General features: G+C 41.1%; 1 long non-coding RNA gene across 1 annotated transcript; it reads left to right on the top strand.

Annotated features, from left to right (window-relative positions):
- Nucleotides 1-3,954: 3,954 nt before the first annotated feature.
- Nucleotides 3,955-9,733, top strand: LOC141582198 (uncharacterized). Its single transcript, XR_012515006.1, has 3 exons — nt 3,955-4,129; nt 4,541-4,654; nt 7,718-9,733. It is a non-coding gene; the product is annotated as an uncharacterized LOC141582198 (long non-coding RNA).
- Nucleotides 9,734-14,586: the final 4,853 nt, after the last annotated feature.

Raw genomic sequence — 14,586 nt, 5'->3', positions numbered from 1 at the left:
ATCTTCTTCTCTTTGCTTTCTTGAGACAAGGTTTCGCTCTGTCACCCATGCTGGAGTGCAGTGGTGCAGTGGTATGATCATGGCTCATTGCCGTTTTGACCTCTCAGGCTCTAGCAGTCCTCCTACCTCAGCCTTCTTAGTAGCTGCTGGCATGCACCACCATGCCAGGCTCAGTTTTTATTTTTTGTATACAGGGTCTTCCTATGGTGCCCAGACTGTTTTCAAACTCCTGGGCTCAAATGATCCTCCCACCTTGGCATCCCAAAGTGTTGGTATTACAGGTGTGAGCCATCACTCCTGGCCATTTTAGTTTTAATAATTTTATATTTTTCTAATTTAAAATATTTATTATTTATGAATGTAATATTGTTATGATTATTTTGTAAGTGTTTAATCTCATTTTCAAAATAAGCTTGTGGAAATTAGAGATCTTGTTTCTTATTTACTACTGTATTCTCAGTGCCTGACCTTGCCTGGTATGAAACAGATATTCAATAAATAGTTGTTAAATGAATGAATGAACCACATTCAACAATTCTCTAAGTATCACAGCTTTCACTGTCTAACAAATAAAATAGCTTGTATAGAATAGAGTCACAGTTAACCTGCCATAAAAGGAAATGTCAATGAAAATAGACCTTTGTATGTGTAGCTGCTAAGATTTTGGGGCTTTTGTTACTGCAACATAAACTAGCAAAGCTCAGTGAGACTGCAGATAGAATATACATATATAAATAGACCAGATAGACCAGTGGATGAGATTCCAAAGATAGTTCAATCATCATTAGCTAACCACACCCACACTCTCTTAATTTCCTAACGGAAAGAATGGAATTCCTGTTCACTAAGATCTGCCCCAAATATTACTTATTTTGTGAAAACTTCTCTGGCTACTCAGGAATCTCCCTGCTTCAGCCTCCCGAGTAGCTGAGATTGCACGTGTGCACCACCATGCTTGGCTAACTTTTTATTTTCAGAGACAGGGTCTTACTATGTTGCCCAGGCTGGTCAGGACTGTTGATTGCATATGACAAAAACCCAGCCAATTCTAGTTCCTCACCGCCTTTCAATCTGCTCCTTTCTCAGTCTTCCCAGTCTCAACAAATGGCAGTTCCATCCTTCAAGTTCCCCAAGCCCCAAATCTTAATGTTAACCTTGCTTTCTCTCTTTTATGTCATAGCTCGTATGAAGGCCAATCATGTTCAGACACAGGCGGAGGTTCCTGCTGACCCAGGCTCTCACCAGCACATTGTCCTTTACTGTCCTCCTGAGGGTGTCTGGAGCTTCACTGCTGTGTGCTCTCGGCCTCCATGCTGGGGCACCACTGACTCCTGCTGTCCAGGGCTTCCAGTGGACTCTCCGAGGCACTGATGTAGAATCTTCCCCATTCGGTTCATCAAGAGCAGCCTCATGCGGTGTGGGCTGACATGAAGAGCTGCCAGATCTAACAGGTAAAAATCACGAGGCACTGCCAGCTGGATGGGGTCAGAGAGTCCTCTCTCCATTACGATTCAGATGAGAAGGGAAGATTCCATAGGCCCTAAACATTGCAGCATGACCCGCATGTGCCACCCACGAGCTGCAGTGCGTGGTCAGGTGGAAGTTATTTGACTTCAGTAGAGGACAGTGTTCTCTTCAGGCCTTTTCCTCAGTGGCTGGATCTGCGTCCCTCTCCTCTCTCTTCCCCTCTCATCCCCCAGTCTCCATCCCCATCTCTCTCTCTGTTTCCACCTTGCTGTTCCCTTTCACCTGCTTTCACCTCTTCAACTTTCGTGATTCCCCCCTCCCTGTCCACCACATTTCCCAGGCTAAGGCTCCTGAACTGTCCTGTGTGGGGAGATGTGTCTGGATTTAGGTGGTGCCCTCTAGATGTGTCCAGGATGGGGAAACAGGGCTCAGCTGCCAGTATAATGGTTTCAGAGAGTGGCCACTTTTGAAGGCCTTTCACATTTCCCATTCTAGAATTGTGTAGGACTTAAAATTGATGGGCCACAGTAGAATTCTTGGTTCCTCATGACCTTGTGGTGGTCACCTTCTTTCACTGAGCATTCACATGGTGGCTATTAGGTGCCAGGCCCTGCTCTGGGCTAGGGACACCATAATGAGTAAATGTCAGATCACTACCCCATGGAACCCACCACTGCAGGCATTGAGAGGAGAAAGAAAGGGGCGTGGCCTGTTTGTGTTCTTTTCACGTGGTCACCTGCCAGTTCCTGGGGGAGTGGGAGCCAGTGCAAGGAGAGAAGCCCAGTGAGAAAGGCAAAGGGATGATGTCAGACCCAGGAGCTGAGGCTCACATTCCCCTGCAGCTGGGCAGCTTCTGGAGTGGACAAGGAGCAGCAGGGAACATTGTGGCCTGGTGTTCTGGGGTTCACTGTCTCATCTCATTCCTGTGGGTGCCAGAACTTGTCCAAAGGGAAGACTCAGTGTCTCTAACAACAGCAAGGCGGAGACAGAAAGTGTTTCAGAGAAGCAAGAATGATTGTCTGCCATGGAAACAGTATATGGATTTATAGTAGTGTGTCTCTCTAATAACTAGTTAGCGTGTTCCTGTTAATTGAACATATCGGTGGTGTAAGTTTCCTTGGATCTCCTCATCTTCATGTAAGTTTATCTGTTCCCCTATCCCTCCCTTCTTTCCTTCTTTTCCTTCCTTCCTGGGTTTTCTGATCAGGGTCATGTGAGGCTAAAATCCAGAAATGGGCTAGCTATGCTTTTTCTCTAGAGCTCAAGCTTTTATTCCAAGTTCACTGCAGATATTGGAAAATGTTTCTATTCTTGTTTGTGGGGGACTGAGGGCCCTTTTTCTGTGCTGGCTGTCAGCCAGGAGATACTTTGACTTCAGATGCCACCTGCTTTCCTCTTTACCTGTCTTTTCTATCTTTCAACCAATCACAACTCATGGAGTCCTTCTCAAGCTCCTTCCTTCTCTGACTTCATCTTCTCCAACCAGCCACAGAAAGCTCTGTCATGTATGGAGTGATGTGATTCAATCCACTTCATGCAGGTAACCTCATCATCTTCAGGTCATGTAACTGTCACATAAAAACATAATCACAGGAGTGGTGTCTCATCACCTTAACAGGCTTCAGAGACAAGGGTATGGCATGTTTGGGGACCATGTCAGAAATTCCATCTACCACAGTTGGACACTCACATTCCCCCATCTGCAAAATACATTCATCCTCTCCTCTAAAGTTTCCAAATTTCATGTCATTAAAGCATTAGTTCAACATGAAAAATGTCACATAGGCCACATCAGATCCAAAGTTTAAAATCTTATCTAAAACATCCACACAGGTGTCAATGAGGCTTCTGAGGGTGTCCATTAAGTACAGATTATTGACATAATTGCCTTACCTCTGTCTACCTGTGAAACTGAACAAACTGCTTATCTGCTCCTAATGTGGAATGGCGGGACAGGCACAGAATAACAATTACAGTGATTCTAGTTCAAAAAGAAGGAACATGGAAGGGAGAAAAAAGTCACCAATCCAAAATAGTTTGGAAATGGAGCTGGGCAAAATCCAGCAGGAGGTACTTAAGTAGGATCCACAGCCTGAGACTGACCCTCCATCCTGTGGGACTTTGCTTCTGGGATCTTTGCTCTGCATTTCTTGAAACCATTATTGTCTATCTTATTTCCCCCTACTCCTTTGGTTCTTCCCCTTTCTCCTCATGGCAGCATCCTCTGCTTAATCCTTGGTCCATCGCCCCCAGCAGAATTGGTCAGATAGTGCCTGTGTCACGGTCCTGACTGTCTCCACGAGGGGCTGTCCTTGTGAGCCTGTGCTCCTCTGAGATCATCTTCACTGTCCTAACCTCGCTCAGTCATGATTGCTTTCAGCTGCCCTGGCTGGCTTAGGAGAAAACCTAAGACTATGGAGTACCAGAGCCATTCTCTGCCCTCTCTATCTCCAGGAGAGGAAGAAAATACCAGGGATCTTCATGGAGAAATGACCCACATGAGGGCCTGGACTCTCCAGCAGTTACAGCAGAGGAAACTCCCTGAGGAAGCATGGAGTAGCTGAACGCCCAGACTGGGAAAGCAGGGTTGTGTTAACCACTGTTTAATCCTCACATGCTCCCTGCCCCAAACTGCTAGCCAGTGAATGACAACGGACTGGGAGTAAGTAATAGGCCTACAGAACCATGATAAAGAATTGTCCAAGGAAAGACCCTTTTACTCTGTTTGCAAGGTGAAATTGCTGTATTTGATCTAAAGTTTTCTGAAAGGCAGCAGCGAGTTTCTGGAGGATGAGTTACCTGCTTTGCACAGGGAGGGTGAGGCCAAGGCTTTCGTGGTATATCTGCTGCCACTGGGTGATGAGGGAACCTGGGAGAGTCTTAGTCTTTCTGGACTTGAGTTTTCTCATCAGTAAAGTAGGTGCTAATTGTACCTCTCTGAGGTCCCTTCCTGCTTAGTTTTCTCTGAGACCTTGAGGGACTGAGATGGTCTTTAACACTGCCTGGACCTCTAACCTGCCTCTGACCTCTCTGGGTCTGACTCCTGACTCTGGCCCCTGTGTTTCTCCTTCAGAGCCTGAGCTGAGTTCACACCTGGGAAGCTGAGAACTGAGGGAACAGATGGAAGAAAGTCAGCAGGTTTTGGAAAAGAGAAGAACCTGTAAAGGACAAGTCAGCGCTAGAACAGGTGAGAAACAAAGCAGGGGAGAATAAGGACAAACTGGGCCAGAAGCCTCAGGGGAATGGGCAATGGGCCTGTGATCATTCAGCCACCTGCATCCTCCCAAGCCTAAACCTGGAAGAAGTCAAAACCCTGAATAGACCAATAACATGGTCTGAAGTCGAGGCAGCAATAAAGAGACTACCACCCAAAAAAAGCCCAGGTCCAGATAGGTTCACAGCTGAATTCTACCAGACATACAAAGAGGAGCTGATACCATTCCTTCTGAAACTATTCCAGACAATCCAAAAAGAGGGAATCCTTCCCAAATCATTTTACGAGACACCAAAACCCGGCAGAGACTCAACGAGAAAAGAAAATTTCAGGCCAATATCCATGATGAACATAGATGCAAAAATCTTCAATAAAATACTGGCAAACCGATTGCAACAGCATATCAAAAAAGCTCATCCACCATGATCAAGTAGGATTCATCCCGGGGATGCAAGGCTGGTTCAACATACGCAAGTCCATAAACGTAATTCACCACATAAACAGAACAAAAGACAAAAACCACATGATTATCTCGATTGATGCAGAGAAGGCTTTTGACAAAATTCAACACCCCTTTATGCTAAAAACCCTCAATAAACTAGGTATTGACAGAATGTATCTCAAAACAATAAAAGCTATTTACGACAAACCAACAGCCAGTATCATACTGAATGGGAAAAAACTGGAAGCATTCCCTTTGAAATCTGGCACTAGACAAGGATGCCCTCTCTCACCACTCCTATTCAATATAGTACTGGAAGTTCTAGCCAGAGCAATCAGGCAAGAAAAAGAAATAAAGGGTATCCAAATTGGAAAGGAGGAAATCAAATTGTCTCTATTTGCAGATGACATGATTGTATATCTGGAAGACCCCATCATCTCAGCCCAAAATCTCCTGAAACTGATAAACAACTTCAGCAAAGTCTCAGGATACAAAATCAACGTGCAAAAATCACAAGCATTCCTATACACCAGTAACAGACTTCAAGAGAGCCAAATCAAGAACGAACTGCCATTCACAATTGCTACAAAGAGAATAAAATACCTAGGAATACAACTAACGAGGAACGTAAAGGACCTCTTCAAGGAGAACTACAAGCCATTGCTCAACGAAATAAGAGAGGATACAAGAAGATGGAGAAACATTCCATGTTCATGGTTAGGAAGAATCAACATCGTGAAAATGGCCATACTGCCCAAAGTAATTTACAGATTCAACGTTATTCCCACCAAGCTACCAATGACCTTCTTCACAGAACTGGAAAAAAGCACCTTAAACTTCATATGGAACCAAAAGAGAGCCCGCATAGCCAAGTCAATTCTAAGAAAAAAGAACAAAGCAGGAGGCACCACACTACCGGACTTCAAACTATACTACAACGTTACAGTAATCAAAACAGCATGGTACTGGTACAAAAACAGAGATATAGACCAATGGAACAGAACAGAGGCCTCAGAGGAAATACAACATACCCACAACCATCTGATCTTCGACAAACCTGACAAAAACAAGCAATGGGGAAAGGACTCCCTGTTTAATAAATGGTGTTGGGAAAACTGGCTAGCCATGTGCAGAAAGCAGAAACAGGACCCCTTCCTGACACCTTACACAAACATTAACTCCAGATGGATTAAAGACTTAAACATCAGACCTAACACCATAAAAACCCTAGAAGAATATCTAGGCAAAACCATTCAGGACATAGGTGTAGGCAAGGACTTCATGACCAAAACGCCAAAAGCAATGGCAACAAAAGCCAAAATAGACAAATGGGACCTAATCAAACTCCACAGCTTCTGCACGGCAGAAGAAACAGTCAGTAGAGTGAATCGGCAACCAACAGCATGGGAAAAAGTTTTTGCAGTCTACCCCTCTGACAAGGGGCTGATATCCAGAATTTACAAAGAACTAAAGCAGATCTACAAGAAAAAAACAAACAAGCCCATTCAAAAATGGGCAAAGGATATGAACAGATACTTTACAAAAGAAGACATACAGGAGGCCAACAAACATAAGAAAAAATGCTCATCATCACTGGTCATCAGAGAAATGCAAATCAAAACCACATTGAGATACCATCTCACACCAGTTAGAATGGCGATCATTAAAAAATCTGGAAACAACAGATGCTGGAGAGGATGTGGAGAAATAGGAACACTTTTACACTGTTGGTGGGAATGTAAATTAATTCAACCACTGTGGAAGACAGTGTGGTGATTCCTCAAGGACCTAAAAATAGAAATCCCATTTGACCCAGCAATCCCATTACTGGGTATATATCCAAAGGATTATAAATCATTCTACTACAAGGACACGTGCACACGAATGTTCATTGCAGCACTGTTTACAATAGCAAAGACCTGGAACCAACCCAAATGCCCAATGATGTTAGACTGGATAGGGAAAATGTGGTACATATACACCATGGAATATTACGCAGCCATCAAAAACGATGAGTTCACGTCCTTTGTAGGGACATGGATGAACCAGGAAACCATTATTCTCAGCAAAGTGATACAAGAGCAGAAAATCAAACACCATATATTCTCACTCACAGGCGGGTGATGAACAATGAGAACACATGGACACAGGGAGGGTAGCACTACACACTGGGGTCCGTTGGGGGGAAATGGGGGAGGGATGGGGGGTGGGGAGGTGGGAGGTGGGAAGATACAAAAGGAATACTCCCTTTTTTTAAATTGCATTTTAGGTTTTGGGGTACATGTGAAGAACATGCAAGATTGTTGCATAGGTACAACATGGCAGTGTGATTTGCTGCCTTCCTCCCCTTCACCTGTATCTGGCATTTCTCCCCATGCTATCTCTCCCCAACTACCCACCCCCTGCTGTCCCTCCCCTGTTTCTCCCCGACAGACCCCAGTGCGTAGTGCTCCCCTCCCTGTGTCCATGTGTTCTCACTGTTCAACACCAGCCTATGCGTGAGAACATGCGGTGTTTTTAACGACCCACAAAGAGACTTAGACTCTCAAACACTAATAGTGGGAGACTAACATTCCACTGTCACTATTTGACAGATCAACAAGACAGAAAATCAACAAGGATATCTGGGACTTGAACGCAGATCTGGACCAAGTGGACCTAACAGACATCTACAGAAATCTCCACCCCAAATCCACAGAATATATATTCCTCTCAGCACTGCATGATACCTAGTCTAAAACTGACCACATAATTGGAAGTAAGTTGCTCCTCAGCAAATGCAAAAGAACGAAAATCCTAACAATCTCTCAGAACACTGTGAAATCAAATTAGAACTCAGGATTAAGAAAGTCACTCAAAACCACACAAGTACATGGAACCGGCACAATTTGCTCCAGAACAGCAACAGGATAAACAATGAAATGAAGGCGGAAATAAAGATGTTCTTCGAAACCAATGAGAACGAAGACACGACATACCAAAATTTCTGAGACACATTTAAAGCAGTGACTACAAGAAAAATTATAGCAATAAATGCCCACATTGGAAGTGAGGAAAGATCTAAAATCGTCACCCTATCATCAAAATGGAAAGAGCTAGAGGAGCAAGATCAAAAAAATTCAAAACCTAGCAGAAGACAAGAAGTAACTAAGATCAGAGCAGAAGTGGAGATAGAGACAAAGAAAAACTCTTCAAGAAATCGGTAAATCAAGCAGCTGGTTTTTTGAAAAGATCAACAAAATAGACAAGATAGCCATACTAATGACATAGAAAAGAGAGAAGACTCAAATGGATGCAATACAAAATGATAAAAAGGGTATCACCACCAATTCCAAAGAAATACAAACTACCATCAGAGATTACTACAAACAACTCTATGCATATAAACCAGTAAATCTGGAAGAAATGGATAAACTCCTGGACACTTACACCCTCCCAAGACTAAATCAAGAAGGAGTTAATCCCTTAATAGACCAACAATAAGGACTGAAGTTGAGGCAGTAATTAATAGCCTACCAACCAAGAAAGTCCAGGCCCAGATGGATTTACAGCAGAATTCTACCAGATGTACAAAGAGGAGTTCATATCACTCCTTCTAAAACGCTTCGAAACAATACAAAAAGAAGGAATACTCCCTAACATATTTTACGAGACCATCATCATCCTCAGACAAAACCTGGCAGACATACAACTAAAAGAAAAAAATTCAGGCCAATATCCATGATGAACATTGATGCAAAAATCTTCAATAAAATACTGGCAAACTGAATCCAACAGCACATCAAGAAGCTTATCCATCACAATCAAGTAGGCTTCACCGCGGGGATGCAAGCCTGGTTCAGCATACGTAAATCTATAAATGTAATCCATCACATAAACAAAGAAAAAAAAACACATCATCTCAAAGGATGCAGAGAAGGCCTTCAACAAACTTCTACAGCCCTTTATGCTAAAAAAAAAAAAAAAAAAAAAAAAAAAAAAAAAAAAAATCTCTCAATAAACTAGTATCAATGGAACACATTTCAAAATAAAAAAAAGCTATTTATGACAAACCCACAGCCAACATCTAACTTAACGAGCAAAAACTGGAAGCATTCCCTTTGAAAACTGGCACTAGACAAAGGTGCTCTATCTCACCCTTTCTATTCAACATAGTATTGGAAGTTCTAGCTAGAGCAATCAGGCAAGAAAACGACATAAAGGGTATTCGATTAGGAAAAAAAGAAGTTAAATTGTCTCTATTTGCAGATGACATGATTGTATATTTAGAAGATCCCATTGTCTCGGCCCAAAATCTCCTTAAGCTGCTAAGCAACTTCAGCAAAGTCTCACAATACAAAATTGATGTGCAAAAATCACAAGCATTCCTATACACCAGTAAAAGACAGAGAGCCAAATAATGAGTAAATTCCCATTTACGATTGCCACAAAGAAAATAAAATGCCTAGGAATACAACTAGCAAAGGCTGTGAAGGACCTCTTCAAGGAGGATTACAAACCACTACTCAAGGAAATAAGGGAGGACACAAACAGATGGAAAAACATTCCATGCTTATGGTCAGGAAAAATCGGTATGGTTAAAATGGCCCTACTTTCCAAAGTAATTTATAGATTCAGTGCTACCCCCATCAATCTACCACTGACCTTCTTCACAGAACTAGGAAAAAAAAAAAAAAAAAAAAAAAAAAAAAAAAAAAAAAAAACCACTTTAAACTTCATATATAACCAAAAAAAAGAGCCCATAAAACGACAATCATAAGCAAAATAAACAAAGCTGGAAGCATCACGCTACCTGACTTCAAACCATTCTCAAAGCTACAGTAATCAAAACAGCATGGTACTGGTACCAAAAATGAGATATAGAGCAATGGAACAGAACCAAGACCTCAGAAGTAATGCCACACATCTACAACCATCTAATCTTTGACAAACTTAACAAAAACAAGCAATGGGGAAAGGATTCTATGTTTAATGAATGGTGTTGGGAAAACTGGCTAGCCATGTGCAGAAAACTGAAACTGGACCCCTTCCTTACACCTAATACAAAAATTAACTCCAGTTAGATTAAAGATTTAAACATAAGACCTAACACCATAAAAACCCTAGAAGAAAGCCTAAGCAAAGCCATTCAGGACATAGGCACAGGCAAGGACTTCATGAATAAGACACCAGAAGTACTGGCAACAAAAGCCAAAATAGACAAATGGGATCTAATTAAACTGAAGAGTTTCTGCATAGCAAAAGAAACAATCACTAGGGTGAACTGGCAACCAACAGAATGGGAAAGGAATTTTGCAACCTACCCATCTGACAAAGGACTGCTATCCAGAATCTACAAAGAACTAAAACAGGTTTACAAGAAAAAATGAACCTATTCAAAAGTGGACAAAGGATATAAACAGACACCTTTCAAAAGAAGACATAGATGAGACTAACAAATACATGAAAAAATGCTCATCATCTCTGGTCATTAGAGAAATGCAAATCAAAACTACACTGAGATACCATTTCAGGCCAGTTAGAATGGTGATCATTAAAAAATCTGGAGACAACAGATCCTGGAGAGGATGTGGAGAAATAGGAACACTTTTACACTGTTGGTGGGAGTGTAAATTCGTTCAACCATTGTGGAAAACAGTATGGTGATTCCTAAAGGATCTAGAAATCGAAATTCATTTTGACCCAGCAATCCCATTATTGAGTATACGCCCAAAGGATTATAAATCATTCTATTATAAATACCCATGCACACATATGTTCATGGATGAATCTGGAAACCATCATTCTCAGCAAACTGACACAAGAACAGAAAACCAAACATCCCATGTTCTCGCTCACAGGTGGGTGATGAACAATAAGCACACATGGGCACAGGAGGGGAACATCACACACTGGGTTCTGTTGGGGGGTGCAGAGTTAGGGGAGGGACAGCAGGGAGTGGGGAGGCTGGGTAGGCATAACATTGGGAGAAATGCCTGATGTGGGTGATGGGGGGATAGGGCAGCAAACCACCATGGCACGTGTGCACCTTTACAACAATCCTGCAAGATCTGCATGTGTATCCCAGAACTTAAAGTACAATAAAATAAATAAATAAATAAAATAGGGATCAATGCAGAGCAAAAAAGACTTGTTTTCAAAGGTAAAACACATTTTTTATAGAAAAGATAGAAACCAAACACTGATTTGGCACATAATTCAGACATGCTATTGATCGATAAATATCTGAAAAATAAGGTAAAAAAAAAGTGAGTTACAGGGAACATTAAAATCTGAAAATTATTGTGCATTTAGCAATAGGACAGTACCACAGGGGCAAAGGAATCTCAAAGGCCCCCTATAATCTAACATAAGCTAGCTGAGTTCATCTTGTTCTCAAATTGGACCTTCGACTCCAGCTTATGTGGCCCACTTCCCTATACTCTGAATACAGCTTGCTCATTCATACATCTTTGCCTTTGGTGACACCTTTTGATGTTCATGGAAAAATCCTCTAATTTCTAAATCATATGCCTCCGTTAAAATCCCTCCCTAGATACACCTTTTCCTTACAGTGTTCCCTAGATAACAATACTATTCTTGCAGAATTGAGAGAGGTCTCACTTAGATAAGATCAAGAAACAGTCCCGGACCTGCCACGTTCTCACACAAATATGTGTTACCATGAAATGACTCTCTCACTGTACCACACTTGTTTATTGTGCCCTGCCAAATTAGATCATAAACTATTCTGGAGGAAGAATGGTGTCCATTGTTCTCTTTGTTCCAAATCACCTGGTTGAATAAGTGGTTAATAAATGGTCATATACTTGCTATTTTAGACCTAAAAAAATTCTTCCTAAAGAAAAAACAAAGTACTTAAAACAATTACTACAAAAGCAAGAGAAGAGGTTAATCTTCCTAATGTCTTTAATTTCAGTGGCCTAGGTAATTACTAGTATATGCAAGTTTAAGTGCAATTCTTCGGAAGAGGTCGGAGGAAAGACGAGTGAGGAGAATGCAATTTTTTAATGTTCTAAGTACTACTCAAGAAGCAAAGAAGCAGATGTCCTTCATTTCCATACAGACCAGAAATATGTGATGTAATAGGCTTCACACAGACCCAGAGAAAATTTGTTTATACGTGGGGAAGAATTTTTCACTGCACAGCTAACCACTGAAGCAAGCTTCTTAAAGGAAATTTCAAAAACCATGTAGACAACGATGTGTTTCCATTCGTTGGAACATTTTACTACTATAGGAACAATCGCTTTCTTGACTCTCCTCCCCCTGCCCTAGATTCATCATGAACAAGTGTCTTTGGAAAAATCTTACATTTAGAAAGTTGGATAGTCTTACTGGAGTGAAAGAAATAGTTCTTACCATTTTTATCCACAAATAACATAAAAATGTAACAATGATTGCAAGTAGGTACTGAAGAAATAAGAGATTACACTGCAGGTTTGTAGAAGACACAAAGTCAAAGCAAAAGCAAGCAAAACGTCATCAAATTGAGAAGAAATCGTTCAGCCTTTCTCTTCTCTTGATCTGTACTCTGAAGCTGGCATAAACCCTTATGTTTATTAGAAATGTCCTCAACAGGGAATCTTGAAGTAGGGATGTGTATCCTAGTCTCTAATGGGATTATTTAATCTCCCTGAACCTCTGTTTTTCCACCATTGATAAGATGAGAATGAGAATACTTATCTACCTATATAGGTGCGACCAGATGCTGTCATGAATATGAACATATTTGCTAAAGTAAAGTGAGCTATTACTGAAATGTATGATTATTATGGGAAATTTGGTGGGGAAAGTAGACTATGATTAGAATAGCATTTTACTCTATTATTATTATTTTACCACAGCACAATTGCCGATTTTCCGTTTAATACTTGTTAAGCACCAGGTTTCCAGGGTAGAGAAATAAACAAAACAAATACTCCTGCAGTGATTGAAGGAAAGCAAACTCTTGTCAAATACATGTTTGTTTCTCAGTACAATACAGCTAACATTTCCTGAGTGCCGGCTAGACAACAAGTGCATGAATATTTTCATATAAACACTCAGAGCTTAATCTTTTTGCTTAAACTATTTTCTGACATGGAAAGAGCCCAGGTTTTCTTTTAAAAAGATAGAAAATTTAGAATGCTCAGTAAAAGTTATGACATCAAATTAATAGAAATTGACTCAGTTTTTACAACTTAAACTTTACGGTGCTTGAACTAAATCAATATCGATTGAATTCTTTTGAGAAAACTTCAACCCTTACTAGTGTTGCTTCCTTCAGGTTGATTCAACAGAACTTTAATCCACCCAAATCATATGCGCTGTGCCTGGATGTGCCTCTGGAGAGCATTGAACTCTCCCTGTACAAGAACAGCTTTTCACTCAATTTTTAAATCCCACTTCAATATCATAGAATTTTAGAATTACAAAAGGACCTTAGAGGTTAAAATCTTCCACTCATTCTAGGAGTCTTATAAAATATTCATGGACAATTTTGACCTGTCTTAAAGCTAGATTCCCTTCTATTATGTAAACATCTAAAAAAAAAGAGGCATCATAGTCTTTCATTAGGTAGCCCAAACGATTATTTCATTGGTAAAATATTAAGACAAAGTCCGTATTCCTGGAACACATTTAATGCCTCAATTTTGGAAAAAAAAAAAAAAAAAAAGTCATTATTGTCCTCCATCAAAATTAGGTAGAACTGGACATTTTTTTACATTATTAGCTGGACATAATGTATTTTTAGACCCTCAGAATAAAATACGTACATACTTGCTTTTTAACGCCTGAAATTATCATTAATGTTAGTAGTCTCCTCATCTCTTACATGTTAATACAGTATTTACTAATTAATTTACTCAAATATTTTACATTCTTAGTATGTGTCGTGTAAATTACCGGTCCATGAAAAAGATCAAAATTCAATTCTTTATCGTAATTCTTATGTTACACAGGGGTGACTCTCTTGCCTCTCCTGTAGCATCTCAGAGGCAATTCTCCATGCCCAACAATCTTCCCTCTCCTTCCATGTGTTACCCCAGACATATTTGGGGTTCATAAGTGGAGGACCACAACCCCTGGGCTACCTAAAATAAGCCCCTTACATGCACAGAAACGTTGGCCTGCAGGTTCGGTAGAATGTCCTTCTACCAGAGGACCCTGGATTCCAAAGGTGTTAAGCCATCTCCTGATGCACCTGGTAGAATTCTTTGCTGGCACTACAATTGTCTTTGGCTCTTACCTTCCTGAGCAGGGGTTCCTAACTCCCCAGGCTGTGGACTGAGACTGGTCTGTGGCCTGCTAGGAACTGGGCTGTACAGCAGGAGGTCAGTGGCAGGCAAGTGAGCATTACCACCTGAGACCTGCCTCCTGTTACATCAGCCAGCATTAGATTCTGACGGGAGCGTAAACTCTGTCGTCAACTGCACATGTGAGGGATCTAGCTTGTGCACTCCTTATGAGAATCTAACTA

The sequence above is a fragment of the Saimiri boliviensis genome, chromosome 19 (genome assembly GCF_048565385.1).
Source record: "Saimiri boliviensis isolate mSaiBol1 chromosome 19, mSaiBol1.pri, whole genome shotgun sequence".
Lineage (NCBI taxonomy): Eukaryota > Metazoa > Chordata > Mammalia > Primates > Cebidae > Saimiri > Saimiri boliviensis.
The sequence above is the reverse complement of the archived record's forward strand: the minus strand, read 5'-3'. Positions and strand labels throughout refer to the sequence as shown.